The sequence below is a fragment of the Periophthalmus magnuspinnatus genome, chromosome 17 (assembly GCF_009829125.3).
Source record: "Periophthalmus magnuspinnatus isolate fPerMag1 chromosome 17, fPerMag1.2.pri, whole genome shotgun sequence".
NCBI classification, from domain to species: domain Eukaryota; kingdom Metazoa; phylum Chordata; class Actinopteri; order Gobiiformes; family Gobiidae; genus Periophthalmus; species Periophthalmus magnuspinnatus.
The window spans coordinates 5,888,781-5,912,809 of NC_047142.1; positions in this window are offsets into that span (position 1 = coordinate 5,888,781).

A 24,029-nucleotide genomic window follows, 5' to 3' on the forward strand; every position below is an offset into this window, starting at 1 on the left:
AGGGAAATAGGCCTGCTTTGTTTAGACTAGTGTCAGCTATAATGAAAAAGCACCATCAACTGCGAATAGTGGCTCTGTGCAGTGTCTATCGTGACACTCGGCAGATAATAACTATTGATTGCTATCCAGAGAGCTGAAAAAAGACAAGAGTGGAAGAAAGAGCAAAAGAAGACAGACAGACAGACAGACAGACAGAGAGCGGACAGGGATCTATTTTTTCCTCTTTCTGCAATTATATCTTACTATAATAGAAAATTGCTGCAAAGAAAGTATGCTATGAAATGGCTGATTTTGCTGAAGAATGATTCTCAAAGTTCTGTAAAGTGGAGGGGCCAATCATAGCATATTTTTATATCTAATCATGAATGTATGACCTGGATCAAACTTCAGACTGTTTCTGTGTGTCTTTCAAATGTAATGCTTGTAAGGCTTGTCACGAGTACACGTTTTGAACTTCAATAAATAGCTGAAGAGCATATAGACGATAAACGATAATATTGAAACTAATCTATGCCTCTGAGATAATGATGATGCAACAAATATGATCATAGTATGGAAAAATAACAAATCCTTCACAGTAGCACAAAGAAAAAGTACTCGCGATAAACATTGACCCCCAAAAATTGTGCTTCCATCGAACATGTACTGAACGATAAGTCGATATAGTAATTATCATGACAGGCTTATTATTAATGCTTTAACTGATCTTACCTTGTTTTACACGAGTGACAACAAGAAGGTCTTTGGTTCCATTCTGGTGCAGGTCTGTGAAGGTTGTGCGTTCTCCTGATGTTTGCGTAGATTTCCTCCAGGTACAACCTAAAATAAACACAATGAGAACTGTGATTACCCCAACAGGTTAAGAAAAGCTACAATAAACACACCACTGCATCGTTTTAGAAATTGTAGTTGATTCTGAAGTAAATATTTAGCTCTTTGACTTCAGCAGTGAAATATTTCAGCCAAACCCTATGTGAAAAGGTCCCTCATCTAGAATGCTTGTGGCCATTGATTTTCCAGTGTGTATCGATCATAATTGTTTTGGTCTCTACATAAAAGGTGACAGTGCTAATTGTATGCGCCGCATGTGTTCTGTCCATGGTGACATTTGCATGCTGTTCACGTCAGCTCGGCATCACACCTTTTCAAGCCGCGAGGAAAAGTAATCAAGGCATTTTGCGCAATGGTGCAGTTAAAGGCATTCACGAGGTTGTTTGATTGATTAACTCGGTTTGCAAAAGTGACTTTGTAATCTGAATTTTCATTTTTCATTACAGTGGTTTTATTCCAAAGAGTGCAGGTGCTTAATAACGCATTACCTCAAACGATTCAAGAAAAACATGAAATCATTTCAATAAAGCTGTTTAGTGGGTCTTGTTTTGTATTCAAACATGGGAGTGTGGAGCTCCACAGGCTGGAGGCGCTGCTGAGAACACATCACTTATGTTTAACACTATTTGACAAGTCCTTAAATCCACATGCAGATTATGTGTGAGCCCGGCGTGTGCGACCTGCTTGTCCACAGACAAATGCAATATATTTTACACATGAAAATTACATTGAAGCCGATTGAGATACGTGAGAAAACCATTTCCTTGGCGAATTAACATAAAATAAGAAAATGTATAGAAGCGTATGTGGAGCCTAAGCAAAATAAATCAGGCTAATCTTCACTGGAATGTTATTTCTAAAGTCAAAAAGAATCAATTTGCTGTTAATACCAGGCAGGGCTTAATCCACGTACTAGTGTCCAGCACACAAACTATTAAAAAGGAACAAGTCTGGTGCTGTGTACATAGAGCCGTGAGACGTGCACAAATCAGAATAAAAATATATAGATAAAAATTATTTTGGCAAGACTAAATAAGATTATATTTCCATGATGTTTACAGTTAACATGGCTTAATTTTAAAAACACAATTGATGAAATGTTAACTAAAACTAAAAAAATCTTTGTGAAGGACCTGTTTTAACAGAGCCTTCGTACATCTGATGCACTGTCACAGCTGCATTCTTCCGTACAGAGCTGACACATAATGAGACCCTGCGTCGGGGTGGGGCCGAGCAGCAGCAGGAGCAGAGCTGTTTGGCACGAGGCGAGAAGCAGCCGCAGGGTCAGAGCCGCCCGCTGTCCTCACACACACATTATTCCAGCCACACTGCGCTTCAATGCCCATAGTCAATGTGAGTCTTATGGAGAGCCATTTGAATTAATTCATTTTACACACTGCAAATCCCGACTGTGGCACAGGCCCCTGCTCACAGCCCAGACGCAGTAAGTACACTTTTTAACTTCTTGAAAGGAGGGAGTTCAGTAAAAATGTTGCACTAAACTTTTCAAGGTCTGGACATCCAACACAAGGCTGTTCCCATAAAAGGAGGTGATGTGTCAGATGAAGCTGTGACACATCATCAGCAGAGCGCCCTCTGTCTGTGACAGCTCCATGTACAACAGCACTCAGCATGTTTGCACTGCATTTAATCTATACTACTTAAGAGGAATGTCTGTATGTCTCTGTGTATAATGTCTGAGTGCATAAGTGAAAATGATCTCCTGTGTGAGGTCACATGGTCACATGGTCACGTTCACCGCCGCAGTATTACTGTAAAGGAAAACTTATAGTATTTTCTAAAGGAATATGAAGTTGTGTTTTTGGTGCAGAGAAAAGTATTTTTAGGTAAGCTGTGCTTATTTTTGCCCTCAGGAGTGTGTCTTCTATACGTTCCTAAACTCTTAAGAGTGTGAGGGCTGCTGGTCTGATTCAGCACTTCTGTTTACCGGGGTAATTAAGAGACAGCAGCAGAGATTACATCTGTGGCCCTATCTCTACTACAGTGTAGTGTACATCAGGATATGCAGGCAGGACACAGTAAACAACATTTAAGCTCTTTATTGGACACCTGGCTGCATTGTCACTCATCACTTTAACTTCATTTATTTTTATGTATCATTATTTATACAGACACATCCCAATGAGAGCACTCAGACTCTTTTTTATGAGCGCAAACAAATCGGAACAATACAAACAAAAACAAACAAAAATAACTGCACAGGTCCATTTGAAACATTTAAAACAGGTGCAGGTGTGATATTAAAGTGCATTTGTGGCACCAGTGTATCCAGATGTGCATATTCTAGAAATAAAACCCACAGTTTTAGCTGAGCTGCTTTAGGAGCATCTATGCTGGAGCAAGAACCTCCGTCTTCTACTTTCCATGTCAACAACATTCACTTCACCTGGAGTCTGTTCATGGCAGTTAACAAGTTGTTCCCTATCCGCTCTGCTCTGGGGACACTGCTTCAGATGCCCTCCCGCTGACTGCCTGGTGATGACTGGACCCTTGGTGCCCCTCCTATGCCCTGATCCTGTTCTGTTCTGCTGAATGACCCTTACCATGTCCTAGATGTGTCCTCCTCTGTCCCTTAGTCTTGAGTGGGCACTGGCCCTACAGACCTGAACTTTATCTGCAAATGGGTGCACTTCAGTTCTGGACTCATCTATGTCCTGGTTCAGTCCTGGTTCAGTCCTGGTTCAGTCCTGGTTCAGTCCTGGTTCAGTCCTGGTTCAGTCCTGGTTTAATCTATGGGAGATTTCCTTCACTGTGGTTCACCTCAAGGTTTCTTTTTCCTTGGCAAAAACGACGGGACACAGAATGTTCTGGGATAGTTCTCCATTCCATTGCGTGTTTTTCTAATGAATGTTGGTTAATCTGTCTGTTATTGACCAATGTGGTTTCACAGTTGATTTTCTAACTTTCTGTTGGTTAAATCAATGATCTTGTTCAGCCCTAAGAGGCGACTGCTGTTTTGATTTTGGGCTTCACAAAAATAAATTGAATTGAAACTGAATTGAATGTATTCCATTTTTGAGAAGCAAAATAATCAAAAGCTTTTTTCCCATTTCAGTGTGTTACATGAGCCAATGTCTCCTCAAGGCCTCTCTGAAAATGTTGGACTTCATAAAGGGGCTGTACCCAGTTTTTTATGTAATAAAGCAAAAGGGATTAAAGGATCAAAATGAGATCACTGTGTACTGTCTGCATTTTATTATAGACTAGTTTTAACAACAGCAAACCAGGAAGTAAAGCTGGTGCGCTGTTTGCATGTTAGTTGTTGTTAGCAGTGATCCAAACTCCACTTTAAACTCATGCCAGTGAATAAGGAGATACTAGGAATGCATAAGGAAAGTGAGAAAGTTCGGACAGCTGCAAACATCTTAAAATGAACTTTTTCTACTTTTCACATTTTTAACACAGTAAAAAACAGGTACAGGTCAGGTATATGTCACAACTATTATGAGAATAGTCCTCACATCCAAATGTGTATTATTTGTTCTTACTATACAATAGCAGTAGAGCTGTACGGCAGGTCCACACTTCTTTCTTGTTCCAGAGCACATATAGTGTTGCCTCAGGCAGATATAAAGCGGAAAGAAGATTGGGTGATGCATGCAATTTTGATGAAAATCAGTGGGGTGCAGGCAACAGCGTTTAGTTGTCACACAGCAGAGCAGCAGGAGGAAGAGGAGGAAGAGGAAATGGAGAGGACAGAGGGACAGGAATAATGTTCTGTTCAGAGGAGTATACAAGAGGATCTGGACAGAAAAGGCACTCTTTACATGATAAAGAATGATATTTAAACTTATAAGAAAAACATGACTAGGCTTTTTAGGCAAATGCTCAATTATGTGACTTTGTAGAGTCATGTTCATATTTGCTTATCTGCTACATAAATAAAAGAATGTGGACATTATAGTTGACTCACAGAACTTCAGCGATAAGAAGCTTATACAGGTAATACTAATACTATGTTCTCACTATCTCACTGTTGGAAAAGATCAGGTGATACACTGTCACTTATTTTCTTTACAATTTTAATTCATAAAATGTTTATTTAGTATTTATTTGGTATGTTTTGTACAATCCCTCACCCACAAAACCTTAATATTAATAGTACCAGTCAAACAGGACACAGCTTCAATGCCAGTCACCCATAGACTGTATAAATGCACATAGCTAACCTGCTGGACGCTGTGTTCCAAATAGGAGGTGAGGATGGGCGCTCCCTTAGTCCACTTCTTTACACAGTCTCTAGGGATTCCCTGGACAAGAGTGAGCAGAGAACACCGAGTGAATATAATGAGCAGCCAACAAGTGTTCGTATCCATTTCATTTAAGATTAGCGTGTCTTTTTCAGGAGCCACAAACTGACAGTCCCTGTGCAATGTGACGGTTTACTCTCTACAAAGACCATCAGTTCAACAAACTCAAAGTACGGGTTAAGGATCTAGAGGCTGAATGTGGCCTTCTAACTTCAGAAGAGACAGAACATGATCATAACATTTCAACAAATAATCAAATGAACAATTAACAGACAAACGAGCACACACACGCAGTCGATCAGACAAACTTCCATCTTTTTTATAGACTGTTCCTCCAAAAATAGAGCTCTACGGCAGCAGCTATTACAGCATTCAGTATTCACCATTCAGCTTTTCAGATTCTATGAAAAAAGATCATTAATTCACAGACTCATTTATCGTCACAATTACAGAAGTTTGCTTTGACGCGCAGTATCTCAGACTTACCTAAACTGCCACTTAAAACACCACTAAAATGACAAAAAAATCTAAAAGGTTTTGAATGAGACCTAATCATTATTGAACCTCATCCATTCAGTCAAAACAAGAACACAGCCTTCCTGCATAACAAAAAGTGTCTTTGTCCTTTGTCCTCTCTTCAAAAGCACTTTAGACTAGACCACTTTGACAGATTATTTCAAAAAAAGTTATCAAGAAATAAAAATATATTTAGTCTGTGACATTTGAGGTTGGAGCGCGGGCGTGTTTTGGACAGTGATGCTCGTGCTTGACAACAGCCGATCACCCCAGAGAGGCCCATGTGTCTGTGGCTCTGTTATCGTCTCACTGCTCCACAGAACGCAGTGACAGAGGCCCGGGTCTAAGAAGCTGACAGGCCACATCACTGACACCGGGGGACAGAGAGCTTGAATACACAAACAGAAATAGATCAAGATAAGAGGGAAGGTTACTCAGATTTGAATCAAGCCTGAAATTCAGTCATTTTTAATTGTCAGTGATCAGTTTAGGTTTTTTTTAATCGAAAAGGTCATGTCTAATCCTAAAACTGGACTATTTTTTGTTTTAAATGGCTATTGCATTGCTTATGGTCAGGAAATGAAATCAGAATTAAAATTAAAACGTGATATTTGTTTGTCCTATTGCCCAGACCTACTAAAAAAATCTCTTAAAAGTCCTATATTACATAAAATTGACTCTTGTGAGCATTAAGCCGTGTTATAACGCTGTTACCTCCACAAAAACATACCTGGAGTTGTGTTTTGTTATTAGTTTTTCTACATCACCAAAGCTCATTATGTTCAGTTCCACCTTGTGATGTCATGAAGTGCTAGTTTTCAAATTATCAGCTGCCCTTTACCTTTAGTTCAGTAGAGATTGGCAATTCCAGGGCTGAAATCATCCAAATGATTCTTGTAAACGTTACACCCCATGTGACATCACGAGTGTTTTCAGTTTGAAAGAAGAGCTCAGCCTAAATATGCAGAGTTTGTGAGTTAAACATGTGTGAATGAAATAAAAAACACAACTCTAGGTCTGTTTGTGATGAGAAAACAACATTACAACATGGATCAGAAAAACGTAATATGCTCACTTTAAATAAATACACCTGCTCTCATCTGTGGTAACTGAAAAATGCTGGTCAGATCTTCGTTCAGCAACATTGTGTGCTCAAAGCTCATCACTTGAATAAACTGAAGTTATTCCATCAGTACATTAGTTCTTCCCTGATGGTACAGGTGTATTTAAAGAATGCCAGGATTCATCGGGTTTTGGGAGCATCAAACTAAACATTTACACTGCTAGTCAAAAGTTTGAACACACCATCTCATTCAATGTTTTAGTTTTTTCTTAATTTTTACTACTTTATACATTTTAGATATTTACGAAAGACATTATATACATGAAGCAAGATATATGGAATTATGTTGTAAAGAAAAAAGTTACATTACATTTTTTTTTAGACAAAGCAAAGGGTGGATACTCTAAGCTACAAAATATAAATTTTTTTAAAATAGAATAGTTTACCATTTTTATCTTTGCTACATAATTCCGCATATCTTGTTTCATTTGTTTGATGTTTTCTGTAGTTATATAAAATGTAGAAAGTAGTAAAGGAGGAGGAAGGAGGGTCTGCCAAAGAAAGTTTAAATTTCTGGACATTTTTTCTTGGTTTCTGGTGCATTTTAATGTGTTCCAGTTGAATAATGTGGTTTATCAATTCTTTATGTCATATTCTTTATGTCATAAGCAAGAGTACACTTACTTCAAAATCATATCACTCAAGAAGTACAAAGTATTGATACAAGTTACTAGTTGCATAAAAGAAACAGCGTGGACATAGCATCAGATTTATAATCATCAGATAATTTGGAAGAACTGAACTGAATGCACATATTAATGAGTAGGATGCACAGATACCGATACCAGTATCAGGTGCCAGTACTCGTACTCATCAATGGGCTGCCGATACCAAGAGCCGATACCACTGTATCTGTGCTGCCTCTTGTTTGACTCACAGCTCATCTCTCCACAGAGCTGCTCTGGACATTAAGCTGCACATTCACTGTTCTGCACATTAAGCTCAGCTGTGACACATGTGACTGTCACATGAAATATACAAATATTTAGGACTAAAGGTGTTTATAGTTCACAGATCAGCCCAGTGCTTGTGTTTATGATAGTAGCATGCTAACGCTGCTAAGTGGCGCTGGGGATTATTTGTGCTGCTGTGAAACTTATTATAATTGACAAACAATTTAGAGACTGAATAGAGCGAGTTCAGAGCTTTAAAAAGACGAACAGCATCAACAAATGTGTGAAAGAGAGACCACGGGAGAAGGAACAACAGTCACTGTTATGATAACAGTGGTGTGTTAGCAGTTAGCTCGTTAGCAGTTAGCTCGTTAGCAGTTAGCTCAGAGCGCAGTCTGCAAAGAGGAAGGAGTAAATATTAAAGCCGGGTGCTAACTACAATGATTTCAGTTGATACGATAAGAATTCTAAGATGAAAAAGTGGCTGTACAGTAAAAATCCTATGAAATTAATTAGATTTACCACTATAATCAAACACAAGTAAAAATAATGTCTGGAAACTATGTTTTTACACAGTATCGGCCACTTCTCAACATTAAATACTCATTTTGCAAAAAGTGGTATGCTGCTTTAACTCCACTCACATCATCTTATGTTTAGAGACAAAAGGACGAGACACAACCAAAAACAGCATAAGTAATAAACAAACTCACCTGCTGTCCTCTGAGGTGTGTCCTGTCTGTCCCTGGTCCCTCTGAGGTGTGTCCTGTCTGTCCCCTGTCCCTCTGAGGTGTGTCCTGTCTGCAGATCCACTGATGTAAAATGGGGCATATTTCGAGTCTTCTCTGAAAAGTCAATTTTTCCCCAAATCGATCTTCCTCTGGGCTCTTCAGGCTATGTTCTGTATTTTAGATAAACTGCACTTCAGTCTTGTAGTTTGTAAAACACTCATTCAAATGTCCCTCTGCCTCAGTGCTCCCAGAATGCACCTGGAGGGGAGGGGTCCTTCACACATACCTGTCCACACCACTGCCTGACTCAAAAAATGTAGACAGCACATGTCTAGTTACTGGAAATAAAACATATCTAATTTAAGAGGGATGTGTAGACTAGTATAAACACATTTAGTTTTTAGAAAAATATATGGGCTCTTGGGGGCCCTCTGGTGGCCTCTGGGCCTTTAGCAGCTGCTTAGTTTGTTTATAGGCTGAGCCAGTCCTCACCTACCCAACTGAGAATCTTTGGGATGTTCATGGAGAAGACTTTGCTAAGTGGGAAAACTTGCAATACAGAACATTCATAATCAAATTTAAATGGGCTCCAAAGAAATATTACAGTGTGTGACTTTATTGGCTATATGTATATAAGATAAATGTGCAGTTGTCCTAATTTCCACCTTCAAAAGCTACAAATGACTAGAAAAGTTAGACTCAATAATCTATTTTGTGATAAACACTTTGTAGAAGCAAAACCAATGAGAAAATGAGGGTCTATATTTCTTGAACAGATGTCAGTGAACAGCATAATGAAAAGACTGTGAGATAAACCCATGCCTCCTCTCTTTGGACCAGCACCAAAGCACATCTCCAACATGTTAGTGCCACATGAACCATCTCACACTCTGAGGACTTCAGGGACCGGCCTCCTGCTGGTGCCCAGAGTCAGGACTAAACATGGAGAATCAGCTTTTCCGTTTTATGCAGCTAAAATCTGAAGATGTGAGACAGGCCTCTATGTTGTTTAAATTCAGGCTTCAAATGGTTCTGTTTAGCTGTGCATATGACCGACTCTTCAATTATTTGTGATTATTTATGTTTTGAATTGTTGTATTGTAATGTTAATGTCTTTCTTATTCCGTAAAGCACTTTAAATTACTTTGTGTACAACTTGTGCTGTACAAATAAACTTGCTTTGCCTCGCCTCGCCTTAGCAGAGGCCTGTGTTCTCAATATCTTCCACACACCATTGTATTTGTTCATTTCATTTATAATTAAAACCACAAAGGATGGAACGTCACACATTTACATAAGTCTCCATGCAGCAGAAGTCACTATGAAGTTATTACACAGGATGTTATTATAGTCTGTCGATGCAACTGAAACACAGGGGACTCTGTTGTAAATAAAGCATGACCATATGTTTATTATTCATCGCACAATGTTAAGGCGCATTTGGACTTCCCTTTTCTCATCTTCTCAGTTTCAGCCTCAGGAGTATATTTTGAGAAATGTTCCAGGACGACTTGGGTCTCATTGTGCTTGTTGACTTATTCAGTTATTCGACCATGTGGCAAACAGATACTATTTCCACAAATGGACCTCCAGCTCTGAATGATTAATTGTTGGAAGGCTTTTAGCTCCAAGGCTGCATCTTCCAACCGACGCAATGGCCACTGCCCAGATAAATTGACTGGTCTCACAAGAAAATAAAGGATTTGTAACTGTGATGGAGTGTAGTCATTTCACTTTGGAGAAAAAAACAAGGAATTGGGGAAATAAAACACCATAAAAAAGCGCATGTTTCTTACGACTCTAATATTATAATGTGAAAAAATCATTAGAATCAAAACATCTCAGCCCGATATAAACATTTCTTCAGTAGAATCGTCTAACACAACAATGCCTTTTCCTTAAACACTCACAGACGGAGTAAATGAATTCTTTTATTAACACATATCACACACAGCCTGATTGCCCAAGAGCATTGTCCAACGCATTTAGTGCTTTATGTGTTTCTTGAATAGTGCATTCTGAGACATCCTTTTCCCTCCTGCCTGTTTACAGAAGCTGTCCTGATATAGTTCAATGCAGGGTAGCAGTCTGCCCCGTGCCTCCCGCAGGGCCAGAGCTCCTACAGAGCCGGGTCCTGGTATTTCCAATGCGTCGGCTCGAGCTGTGAGTGGAACCAATGCTAGTGTGATTAGTCTGGCTGGGGGGTAAATGAAAACCATTATCAAGGTTTTTCTCCCTGCCGCATCCTAATGCACTGCAAAGGAGAGAGGTGATTTGAATTTCTTTAAACTGCAGGAGAAATGTTGAACTGCCACAATCTGACTTTTGTGTTTTGTTTTAATGTGTTTCTTAAAAGAGCATCATTATCAACTGATGCACTCATAAAGTTGTCACTGAGGTGAGATGTGTAGCCTCGAAATGGCACATTCATTTCCTCTGCGAGTTTACACTTCACACAGTCACGACAAATATCCATCTATTCATCCATTTTGTGCCTCTTCTCCGGGGTGGGGTGCGGAGGCAGGAGGCAGGAGGCTAAGGGAAGACGCACATCCCAAGATACTTCCCAAAACTCCTCGTATGTAGCGAAACGTCTAGTTCTCAGGTCTGGACAGTCAAAAGTAACATGTCAAAATGTCTATTAATAACTTTGACTGTAAAAAATCCTGAATTAACACCTGTTTGCTGTGTAATATTTTGACTTACAAACACCATAAATCATAATTCTGTCTCATTAATGAGCAGTGACACATAGTGAGCAGAGCAAAGCTTAACAGCCCAAAAGGGATCTATTTAGAATGATGGAAGAGTATCCTTTCCAGAACATTAAAACAGAGCCCGGAAAGCAGCTAAACCTCACAGCTAACAATGAGATCACAATGGACCAAATGCCTGGCTCCACGTTTGTTTGCTACACCTGTTAGTTTAATTGCCACCGAGCTAAGACTTCTTCCTTTTCTTAACTTTTTCCTATTTCTACATCGGTTTATTCTCTTGTTTTTCGGCTCTTCCAATTTCATGGCTGGGCATTCCCCATGTATAATTCATGAATGACACGCTTGTTTTACACCCCACGTACAAACAGCCATGTTGCGGCTCCCTGAGGGGTCTCCATGCCAGGCTGTAATCTGCTTGCACACAGAGGGACCGGCTCGGAGCGCTCCTTACCAATTACACTCAAGTCCTCGCAACGGGCCTTTCCCCCTGACACCGGCCCAGTTTGTGATCACCACGAGCTTCAGGTAGAGAAAGCAACGTACCGTACATGTTTACGTCTCAAGAGGGGAAGGAAAGGGGGGGGGATAAAAGCAGATAAAAGCACCTTAATACAGTTGACAGTTCCAAGGTTAGATGGCGTCGGTGACACAAGTTCGGACAAAGCGCACAAACTGAAAGGACTTTGCCAATATTCCAGCGTAAGTGAGTGTACACAGAAGCCGGATAGTGCAGGTAAAAAGGTAAAATGCGGCGCTGCGTAGTGGGTAATGAGCGCTGATTGTTTGTGACGGCCTGTAGTGGGGCTGATTTCCCAGTTGAGGAATGGGGGCTTTGTACACATCACAGGGCTGTCAGGAGGAGACAGAAAATGGGCCCATAGCGGCAGAGCTCTTCAGAAAGAGACAGCCAAAACCACTTCACCATTTAGCTTTAGACAGCCGCGCAGTCTGCAATGTGATGAAGAGAGTATTTTAAATATTTTGTGATGCAATTCTGAGCTCATTTGCATGGAAATGTGCAGTGGGATGTTGTGGGGCTGAGATGCGGAACAAAACACAGTTGTTATTAAAAGGGCACACTCAATTACGGATTCGTCGAATGTATTTATGTTAGAATTTACAAGAAGCTTAAGGTGCGATACAGTGAGGGAACTGCTCCTTAATCTCTGTGATCTCACCATGTTTTTGTTGGTTGGTTATAACAAAATAGGTGGAAATGTGTTGATCCTAATAACTGCCTGAAATGAGCAACTTGAGCCACGAGGGGTGAGTCAAATAAAAGACCAGATAAAACAGCCGTGGGTCTTGAGGCTCAGGGATAAGTATTTACTGCTACTAAATGTTTTAATCCTAGTCTATCCACTGCATTTTTCCCACTAGGCTAATGGTGTGCTAAGTGCTTGTGAATGTATAGAATTATTTACAGATTTCAAAATGCCAGGGCTGGTGTAAGCGTTTTTAAACCACTGATAAAACAGCAGCTGCTCTTGTGGCGTGGTGCACTGTAAAGATGATTTCTTTGTTTCACTTTTATTGTCCACAAGTTACATTCATATTTTGTCAGTGTAATTACTCTTTTGATTAGGGGCCATAAAAAGCTAATGGACTTTGTTTGCATACACAGCATTATAGGCTGGATTGATATCATTTTTCCATTAGAGGTCCCTTTACTTGTTGACGCAAAGTCAATAATTCATCAATCCACGCCTGTTTTATTCATAAGACAAAGGAGGGGGATCATTAAAGCAACTTTTCTGAGCTTTGATTCCTGCTCAAGCGGAGGGGAATGATTACTGTTACTATCTGATGACAACACAAGTCTCAAGATATTTATAGTTTCACAAGAACAAGCCAGTTACACATGGATCCAGTCTGTTATACAAGTGTGTGTTCATGCTGTGCAGTACCTTCTGAGAGGAGAATCAAAGGGCTCATGAGTTACTGGTGGTTTTCAGTCTCCAGAATGTGATGATGTCGTATTTCCAGACGGAGGCAGGAGCTGTTTTTCCTATTAATAACAATGTCCAACAACATGTCCAAAATGTAAATCTACAAATGTTGAACTTGATCATTTCTATCAGTGACTGGTCCATAAAACTCGCTCTGATTCAACAAAAGTCTGTATTTTACCAATAGTCATTTTACTTGCCCCTAAATATTATTATAGGATATTATATTGCATTATATTATATGTTAATATTATTAAAGAATGTTGTCGTTGTTGATAAGAGAAACTGTAAATATGTGTGAAATTGTAAGTGCATTTCCTTAGCGACCTGTATGTGATTAACTAACATTAATTATGTTGGTGTAAAGATTAATAGAATAAAGATCAAACTGATTATGTGAAAAGGCGAACAAAGGAACAGGTGTCTCTGTATTTGTCATTTAAATATTTTCATTATGTGGTACACAGGGCAAACACTCCATGAGAGAAGGTGTTCTGTTTTTGACCCATTTGACCCATTCTTCTGTGGTTCTGGGTTACACCTGTCAGCTCATGAAGAGATTTTTGCTTTGGCATGTTTCTAGGATGATGATAAACACAATGTCTTTCTTCTATCTCAATCTGAACAAACTCGATGTCACCATTTGGACTTCCTACATGGCGCCGGGAAATGTGAAGCTGTAGGGCAAAAGTAAATAAAAACTAAGTCAAAAGTTATGCTCAAAAAGTTAAAAATAATTCAAACTTTTTTTCATCTTTCCACTCAAAAAAGAGAAGAAAAAGATTACCCTTCAAGCGCCAATTACAATAGAGATAGACGCGACTGATTGATATGCATAATTAGGCTGTATCATCTCTGTGAAATGACGTAAGGCTTGATTGAGTTACACTCCTAAAAGTACCAGAGGGTAGAGCTGATCTTTTAGGAGGATATATTTAGAGGAACTGCACTATTTAAAAAAACAAAACTATGAGAACAGTATGTGATCAATTTATAGAAATAATACATAGGTCATAGGAAAGAGTTTAGGTCAGTTAAACGTTACAGTATATATGACAAAATGGGCAGAAAATGGGCAGAAATGAGGAGAAATGGGCAGAAAATGGTCAGAAAATTGACAGAAATGGGCAGACATTGGCAGTAATGGTCAGAAAATGAGCAGAAATGGGGAGAAAATGGGAAGAAAATGGGCAGAAATGGGCAGAAATGGGCAGTAATGGGCAGTAATTGGCAGAAAATGGGAAGAAATGGGCAGAAATGAGGAGAAAATGGGAAGAAAGTGGGCAGAAATGGGCAGAAATGGGCAATAATGGGCAGAAAATGGGCAGAAAATGGTCAGAAAATTGATAGAAATGGGCAGAAATGGGCAGACATTGGCAGTAATGGTCAGAAAATGGTCAGAAATGGTCAGAAATGGTCAGAAAATGAGCAGAAATGGGCAGAAAATGGGAAGAAAGTGGGCAGAAATGGGCAGAAAGTGGGCAGAAATGGATAGTAATAGGCAGAAAATGGGAAGAAATGGGCAGTAATGGTCAGAAAATGGTCAGAAAATGGGCAGAAATGGGCAGAAATTGGCAGTAATGGTCAGAAAATGCGCAGAAATAGACAGAAAATGGGAAGAAAATGCACAGAAATGGGCAGAAATGGGCAGACAGGCAGAAAAGTGGGCAGAAAATGAGCAAAAAATTGGCAGAAATGGACAGAAAATGGGCAGAAATTAGCAGAAATGGGCAGAAAAATGGGAGAAATTGGCGGAAAATGGGTAGAAAATGGGCAGAAAGTTGCATATTGATCAGGCATTTTACGCGGGATGCCTTTCCTTATCCAACACAACTGTTTGGACTACATAGTGTATTATTACCGCTTGTGTTAATAGTTGAATTTAACGTCTTGTGGTTGTTTATTTTCTGAATACAAGGGCTACCGTAGGCCATAACCCACGCCAAAACAAGAGCAAAACACAGCAGCAATCTCATCTCACTAGAGCCAGTCTCCAAAACGGACAAGAGCAGTTACAGAACAACAAAAGGTGTCAAATCTGAAGTAAACACAAAATATCAGATCATTACACTATTTTCCCTTTAACAGCGCACACCAAGGTCGCTCATTATCTCCTATTCTCGCTATCGTTTTTACCGTGTGCCCATTTGAAGAGTCCTCGGTGACTTGCCCCTTTAGTTAGCATATGTCTTTCAGAAATATTAGCAACCAGTCTTCACCAAGTCTAATTTTCCATCTGGAGTCAACAGCAGGCGGACAGACTGCCGCAGACCCGTGTACCGTTTATGTTGATGTCACCACTTGTTCTGACCTGGAGTGGTGCGGTTGGGCTCTGACCTTGCCTCCGTGGATAATCCCCTTTAGCTATGGATTGGCTCCTTTTCCTTCTAAACCTGACTTTCTCCCCATTGATTCGGGTCATTTTGTACCTGAGCACCTCCATTAATCTGATTATGAGCGCGTCTGGGTCTGGTTCATTAGTCCGGCCCAGCTGTGTAGTGTGTGCAGACGCCCGCTCGCCCGTGAGGATTTATCACGGAGCCATCGAGGCCTGAACAACACAGACGCATCATGGCTCCGTCACACAATGAACATGCAAAATATAGAGCGGTCTGGGTAGACGACTGGCTTTCCTCGAGTCATTTGTCAAAATAATAATAGGTCAAGAGTGGAAGTGCTGTGGAGTGAAAGAATATAACGGTCTGAGGAAAGTATGGGACGAGCACTACTTTTAAATGAGTCCTGTGAAGTAGCACGAGAGGAAAAGGGTGTAGGAGGGATCCGGACGTGATGGAGTACTGTGGTTCCCTTCTGGTTTTTGCAACTCAATTTGATCCCAGCTCAACTGCAGCCTTTTTTATTAAGACTATTTGTATAACCGGTACGTTTATACCTTTGTAAAAATTGAATTGCATTTGTTTTATAGTCTTATAACGTACACAAGGGCTAATATAGTTATAGGAATAGTTTAAGGTTCATTGGATTTGGTATTTAATTCTCTGTTGTAGTGTTGTCATGATAATACATTCTGAAACGAAATTGTATTACTAGGAAGTTTTATTCACTATATTGATTTCAGTTCAACAGTGAAATATTTTGTATACATTAAAACATAGTGCTTAATATTTGAAGCGGACCTATTTAGCAAAATCTTTTCAGAGATTTTAACCACATTATAGTTGTTTTCCCTTCTCATTTACCCTCTTAAAGTTGTTTTTGGAGTGATTTGTGCATGTTTGAGCAATCTTTAATAGCTTATTTTCAAGACGCCATTTTGTCAATCCTCGTTTTCCCCGCCACCGGAACACGCCCACTGTGACCTACTTACTCCGTTCCTCAGTTTTATTTTCTTAATCGGTGATACACGTAGGATTCAGCAGCGTTGTGTAGTTATTTTATTTATTTATACATAGCTCTTTGCTAAAAACGAAATCTGGATCACACCTGGACGACTGAGGGATCACACCAGCGCTGTCCAAACTACGGCCCCGGGGCCAAATGCGGCCCTCAGACCGATTTTTGTCGGTCCTCACGCCTCCTCCTAAACTGGCCCAATTGATCAGGAACAATTTTTTACTACAAATTAAAGAGATTCTACTTCTATAACCTGAATAACATCACATTGCATCGTGACACAGACCTAAAAATAATCTTCCAAGACGTATTAAAGGTACAATGTCTCTGTCAAACTTTTGTTAAATCCACCATTTGACTCTGTGGCCCTCTGCTTCAAAAATATTTCAGGATGCGGCCCTCGGTGAAAAAAGTTTGGACACCCCTGGATTCCACAGACATGACTCTTTGTTGTGACGACGTTTACGGCGACGTCAGCTTCCACTGGACACCACAGTTTCCTAACGTGGAAGTCAGTGGACGTCGTTTTAGATGAATATTGTGATTTAAAATGTGACACAATGATCCACGAGCGTCATCGATACGCAGATACGAGCACAATTGACCTTCTTTAATGTTCCCATGTGGTCTTATATTATTTTTATGTAGCTCAAGACTGTTGTAAAACTAAAGGTCAAATTTTGTCCTATTCATTTTTCTTTCAGTATCAATACTTGTTCAAATGAGGATCTAGCTTTGATACTAATTTGTAGTAGTCTCAAAAGTGGCATTGATTAGAATCTTTGCATCGATTTTGTGACAACCCCAATACCAGATCTGAAGCAAGTCCATCCACATATTGCAACCTGCATTAGCTACACTATCCATTATTGCCAAACATGTAACACGAAGGTTAAAACCTCCATAAATCCCCGTAATAAAGTAATTTTGCTAGTAGATTAGAACATTCAAAGTGTTATCTGAATGGCAGTAATTTCGTCGAACAACTCAGAGGCGCTGTCACTCCGGCCGACGTAACGATATGTGACAGAGGGGACGGATCGCCCGACCGTTGAGCGATTGTGTGTGATGGCGCAAGGGGAGCGACGGAGAAGAGGCTGCCGTGGAGACGAGGAGACGAGGCCGCTCTAATCAAAGAAGAGAGCTGAGGGTCCAAGACTCGCAGATGTGCTCCTCCCGGGGAACGGTGCAGAGAGCAGCTGGAGGAACCCAAACGGGGGAGGGGCAGAGGAACACGGGGGTAAGATGACTCGAAGACCTGGACAGTTTCAAGACGGGAATGAGTCAAATCCACACGGTAAAAAGAAACAGCACACCGTGAATGAAGGCAGATGGGATAGATTGTTAGGTCGGTGATATATAAGGCTGTATGGTTCATGTCCGTCAGTGGAAAGTAGACTTCAGTTGTTTAGTTTGTCTGTGATGTCTTCGTCAACCAATGTTTTGATTAACCAACTAAATATTTGATTGGAATTATAAAAGATGCACAAGGAGGGGAACGTTTGGGGGAATTAACTGAGTTTAATCTTCCTTTTTACACATGAAGGTGCTGTTTATAGTTTTTTTTTATGTTTTTTTACGTGTACTCCAGTGTGTGCAGTTTAGATCAGGTACATGGTTATATTATAGAGATATTTAAAGTTGGACACTGTAACCTTTCTAGTAGAGGGTACATCACGTACCAGTCTAAAAGAGATGGTAAATGGTCATATCTTTTATATAACAATTTTCCACTTTCAATAAACTCAAAGCACTTTTTTATGGTATGGTATGTTTTTATCTGACCTGTAACTTGGCCTGGTGATGTCACCTGCTTGTGTCCATAGAGATGGGTAGGTTTAATGCTTTACTGTTGAACATTCAAGTCAAAGCAATAACATCTTGTGGGACCGAGCCTTTACTGCCGCTGCCGCCCCCACCCTCTGGAATTGACTCCCACAACTCATCAGGAACTCGGACTCAATGCAGCACCTCAGATCAATACTGAATACTCACCTGCTCAATCTGGAAGCTCACCATAATTTCAACCATCGTCTTCTACTGTTATGGTTTGAAAAGCGTCTTTGAGGGTCTGAATAAAGTGCTATATGAGTCCAATCTATTCTTCTTCTTCTTCTTCTCATTATTATTATTATTGTTATTGTTATTATTATTATTATTATTATTATTATTATTATTATTATTATTATTATTATTATTATTATTATTATTATTATTATTATCATTATTGTTGTTATTATTATTATTATTATTATTATTATTATTATTATTATTATTATTATTATTATTATTATTATTATTATTATTATTATTATTATTATTATTATCTCCATGGAGTCAAGCAAGTTCCTTACCCTTCTCTAGAAAAGATGTACATTGCCTGGCCAAAAAAAAGCCAGCACCTTGATTTAACTAAACAAATAGGTCGTCTCCTCCTGCAGTTGGTCAGGTCGAGGTTCAGCAACAGTCTGTGCTCAAAGAATGAGTTCAGCTGACACCTGAATGTACTGAATGACCAGGTTATTCCATCAGTGGATTTTTTCTTCCCTGATGACACGGGCATATTCCAAGATGACAATGCCAGGATTCATCGGGCTCAAACTGTGACAGAGTTGGTTCAGGAGCATGAGACGTCATTTTCACACATGGATTGTCCACCACAGAGTCCAGACCTTAACCCCATTGAGAATCTTTGGGATGTGCTGGAGAAGCTTTGTGCAGCGTCAGACTCGACCATCATCAATGCAACATCTTGGTGGAAAATTAATGCAACACTGGATGGAAATAAAGCAAATGTGTGCTGTAATTAAAGCTAAAGGCGGAACAACGAAATATTAGAGTTTTTATTTTGGTGGTGACTTTTTTTTTGGCCAGGCAGTGCACCTTTAACAGCTTTTTTTTTTAGTAGAAAGTAGCATTTGGCGTTTTTAAGTTTTCTCTTTTAATCAACTCAATGAACAAGTTGTAAACCAAGAATTTTAGTCGACACCAGCCGTACTGCCAGGCATCTACATTTTTGCCAATTTTGAGTTGCTGGACTCAAAACTCAAAACTCATCATCACATTTGGTCATATTTTCAGGAAATGGTCTAAGAAAAAAGCCAAAAAAAACTTTACTAACAATAACTGACAGCTGTTTCTGATTGCCTTGTTCTTACTTTCTTCACCCTGTACTTTCTCCAGTCCAATGATGACTCAACTTTTTTTTTGGAGCAATTTCTCAAAACAGTGATTTTACTCCGCGGCTTGATATACAAAATTGTGGAGTTCATAAATTGGTCGGAGTGGTCAAATGATGAGCCCCATTTTGAATCAATACAACAGTTCACCCTCGCAACGGCTTTTTTTCATTTGACATTTTAAAAGGACGTGTTTGCTGGGTGGGCAATAGAACCGTGGCTATTGTTCCTTTGTGGCTCAAAGATTGTTTATCGACGCAGCGAGGGTGCAGTGCGAAGCCTTCTGTCAGCGCTCATGTCCTCCGGAGACAGCTGAAAACTCCTGTTCATCTCCACATCAATACAGTGGAGCGGTTACGTCAGAACAACACGCAACTTCTCCCAGAAACGCTCGCACAAACGGAGAGCATGGGCAGCCAACAGTAAATACAGAACAATAATACCGACCGACCGCAAGAGGCTCTTCAAGTTCTTTAGTCTGACGCAAGCTTAAAGCAAATGTATGTAATTCTATAGCTGCTGTTCAATGATTATCTATTACGAGATAGACTTTTTCTCTCGAGAGTCCAGATCCAGTTTATTCAGAGCTGAACATAAAAAGTCAGGGTTAAATTGTGCTGTTTTCTACTAAAGAGTCGTAGGTATGATTTATAGGAACATGTGAAAGATAAACATACACATACTATTTACCATGATCTAAATACACTGTTATTACACTGTTATACACTGCATTTCTATCTATCCGTTGTATAAGACTCCTGGAGATGATGCCATACGACTTGTGCTTATGAGAAACAAAATCAAAATGGTTAAGAAATTGGTCAAAAATATAAAAATAAATAAATAAATAAATAAATAAATTGGGAAGGAGGGAGGGGTACAAAACAGTTTCTTAGGGTTGACAAAAAAATCAAACCCCAGAACTATTATCAAAATTAGATAATTATATTGGTAGCTATTGGGAAAAAAATAAATTAAAATAAATTAAAAATTAAATAAAAAATAAAAAATAAAATAAATAAATAAAATAAACTAACTAACTAACTAACTAAATTAATTAATTAATTAAAAGGGAAAAAATTTCACCACCTTTCCTAGTTGGTCTTGAATTTTATCAGAACTAAAGTTCAGAATAATATTAAATAAATAGATTATTTTGTGTTGGAAATGATAAATATAATATAAACTATATTGTTTAAATATTTTTTAGCCTCCCAGGACCTGTTGTCCATAAATGTGGTCAACACATTTTGGGTTGTCTACGCCACAATACAGTTGTTTTTTTTTCCTCTACAAGGTCCTGGTGTCCACATAAGAGGAGATTAAACTGTCAGTTAAAGGTGACAGAAGAGTTTAACACATTATAGTTTAGATTCAAGATGGACTTTGTTAAAGGCATGTGTCTTTCTGCACCTGTTTGCCGCACTTCAAATGAGACACATTGTTCCAACTCATTGTTTGTCATTTTGTTTTTACTAAGGACAAATGCTGCTGTGATCTTCTCTTTGTTAGCTTTTAATAAATAGTTTTTGCAAATCATTATTCAGATGTGATTTTATTTTGTTCCGTCAAACTCTAACACTAAAAAGTTGAACGACGATCATATGTGGACTTCATTTTTCTCATAATGTAAAAAGATAATTATTTATTCTTACGTTCATCAGATCCAAATCAGCCAAATAACAAAGAAAAATGAATAAAGCCACAAAAGAGCTTGGGTCTTAAGAGAATAATCAGTACTGTGGTATCAAGTATTGAGCTGAACATTTTCCCAACATTTTGTGTCTACGAGTCAGTTTGAAAATCTGAACTCCAGAAATAAATCGGCTTAAACAGGAAATACATTGATATAGTTCCTGAGGCTCTCTCTTTCACTGAGATACTTGACGAGGAGTAACATCCGCAGCTATACATGTGTTATTTATTCTCTAAAGGGGATGATTCCAAACATGCTCCCACTCAGATAAAAAACGCATTAATTGATATTTGCATGAGTAAACCCTGCATCGATTATTAAAACACACCTCCTACCATGGCTATTCTCTGTGTATTCTCTTATGAATTGCTCTCATTTTGCATTCAGGGCTGCGTACGGCAACTTCAAATTAATACCATTCAGTTCCCGCGCCTAATCCCCAACATCATGATTAAAAATCCTTTGGCTTTTATTTGCTTTATCACTGTTGCTCCGCGTCGAGATAATGCGCGTCTTTACGAGTCTGACGAAGTTGCCGTGCCATTTGTAGCGGCTCCTCTGATATTTGAAGGTTGACATTCAAATCCAGTTCTTTCTACCTGCACGCTGTTATCTGTTTGAGCGAGGCAGAGCGAAAAAGAGCAGAGGTGGTGTGCTGCAGGGGAACACAGATCTTCAAAACATAATGAGGCTTTGCCGTGTGCCTCTGCGCTATAGGCCTTTTCACTGAAAACGCTGTAAAATCGTCCTATTCTTCTGCAGGGCTGGAGGGCCTCACCTTGAGCTAATCCACAGACTGCAAAAATAATGCACTTCACTACAACATGGCAGGGCTGGGTTTTATCACAGCTGTGGAAGTCTTTTCTGTAGTAACTCTTTTGATTTTCCTACAAGGCATTGTAACAAAAGTTCTGTGTCTGCATTATATATATATTTAAAAAAAAAAAAACATTTCCACTTTTAGTTGGCATGGACTTATTTTCATTTTTTGACATATTTTTAAAGATATGCTACTCAACAGTGCACTAATTGCTTCAAATAAACTTTAGTTAAACTGTTTTCCCAGTGCTACTTGTGCTGTTAATACTATTTCTTTTGACTTTTATTTATGCTGATGACTCCTTAAAGACTTTATGTTTATTTTTTGTTTTTAGTGATAAACTAGATGATTACGTCACAATTTTACATTTTTGTTATTGAAAACTGCAATATCGATCTAAAACAACTTAAAAATGACTTAAATGAATAAAATGAATAACTCCAGAACATATTTTATGCTTCTGTCTGTTTTCAAAGAGTATTTTCATTTCATTTTGTTTTTAATTCTTGAACATATGACATAAACTACAGATATGTGATGTTACACAATGATGAGGTCAAAGTTCACAGGACTCACTCACACTTTCCAGGGAACCAAAAGGGGGCAGGCATGTACCAAAAATGTATATTGTGATTTCTTTTGGGCCAGATTATGATTTCAACACGATTCATGCGGACGTACATCTAAACTGCCTAAAGACTCACTCATCTGATTCTTCTGAAAGTTCACCCAGACCATCACAGAGTCTGACAAATACGAGGCGTGAGTTGGTAAAAAAGGGTCATTGTTTGAGCATCGAGCTGCAAAACAAAAATGATGAATCGTGATTTTTTTTTGGATTTGATTTTTATCACCATATTGACCAGCCCTAAAACACAATATCTTCAGACTGAGCGTCATAAAGTCACCAGATGAGCTCTGCACGACCTTAAACGATGACAACTGCACAAGTTAAGAAGTAGAAAACTGTAAGGAACTCAGACTTTGGTGCAGAATGCTGTTCAAGTGTGTGTGAGTTAAAGCTTTGATTGTTCTTATATGCTCCACTGCACCGGATTTCAGACGGGCAACCTTTTTTCTTGAAGCTTCAAACTTCTATCCCCTTATCGAAGCCTCCCTCTCTGCTCCTCATTCTTTTTTATTCTTCTTTCCTTCAGTGTAGAATCTGTATTCCCGGGTTGAGGTGAAACAGCAAGGATGTGATTTCTATAGCACTGCTGGAGACTGGAAGCTCATCACAAACTGGTCGCGGCTGGTTGGGTGAGCGAATCAAATCCAGATAGCACGACCGAAACTATTTCAGACGGAGACTCGGGCCCTCGTCCCCCCAGCAATGAAGCACATTCAATTGGACACATTCGATTTCAATTCGGGTCGTTTATGAGGAGCGTGAGAAAAGACTGATGAGTCATTTTTGTGGATGTGTGACAGGGCTGCGAGAGTAAATGCAATCCTGTAATTTGAATAGATGCAAATATAAGTAAATATCTCCATGCACAACAAAATCTCCTGTGTTAGTTTGCATAAAAACGGTGATTCCTGTAGTTTAAATCTGTACAGCCATGCACTGAGATGTGATTCTTGTCGGTTTATGTTTTAGTCTTTTTGTCTCTACTTCTAAAAATGTGAACTTTAAACAGAATCCTATTAATTAAACAAACTGCAAAGCTTTATGATTAGATATTTCTCCCCCAAATCGCTCTAACGCTGGGGTGTCAAACACATTTTCACTGAGGACCACATCAGTAAAATGGCTGCCGTCAAAGAGCCAGATGTAAAATAAATGTAACAGCTTTTCTAAATTGTTAATCAACTGTTCATGCATTCATTACTTCGTCACGTTACAAATAATACATATGCATTTGCAAAGATGTAAAAAATATGGGTGTGTAACTGCGTGTCTCCTGATGGAGCACCTGGAGCACAAGAACACCTATGCTCGGCTCCTC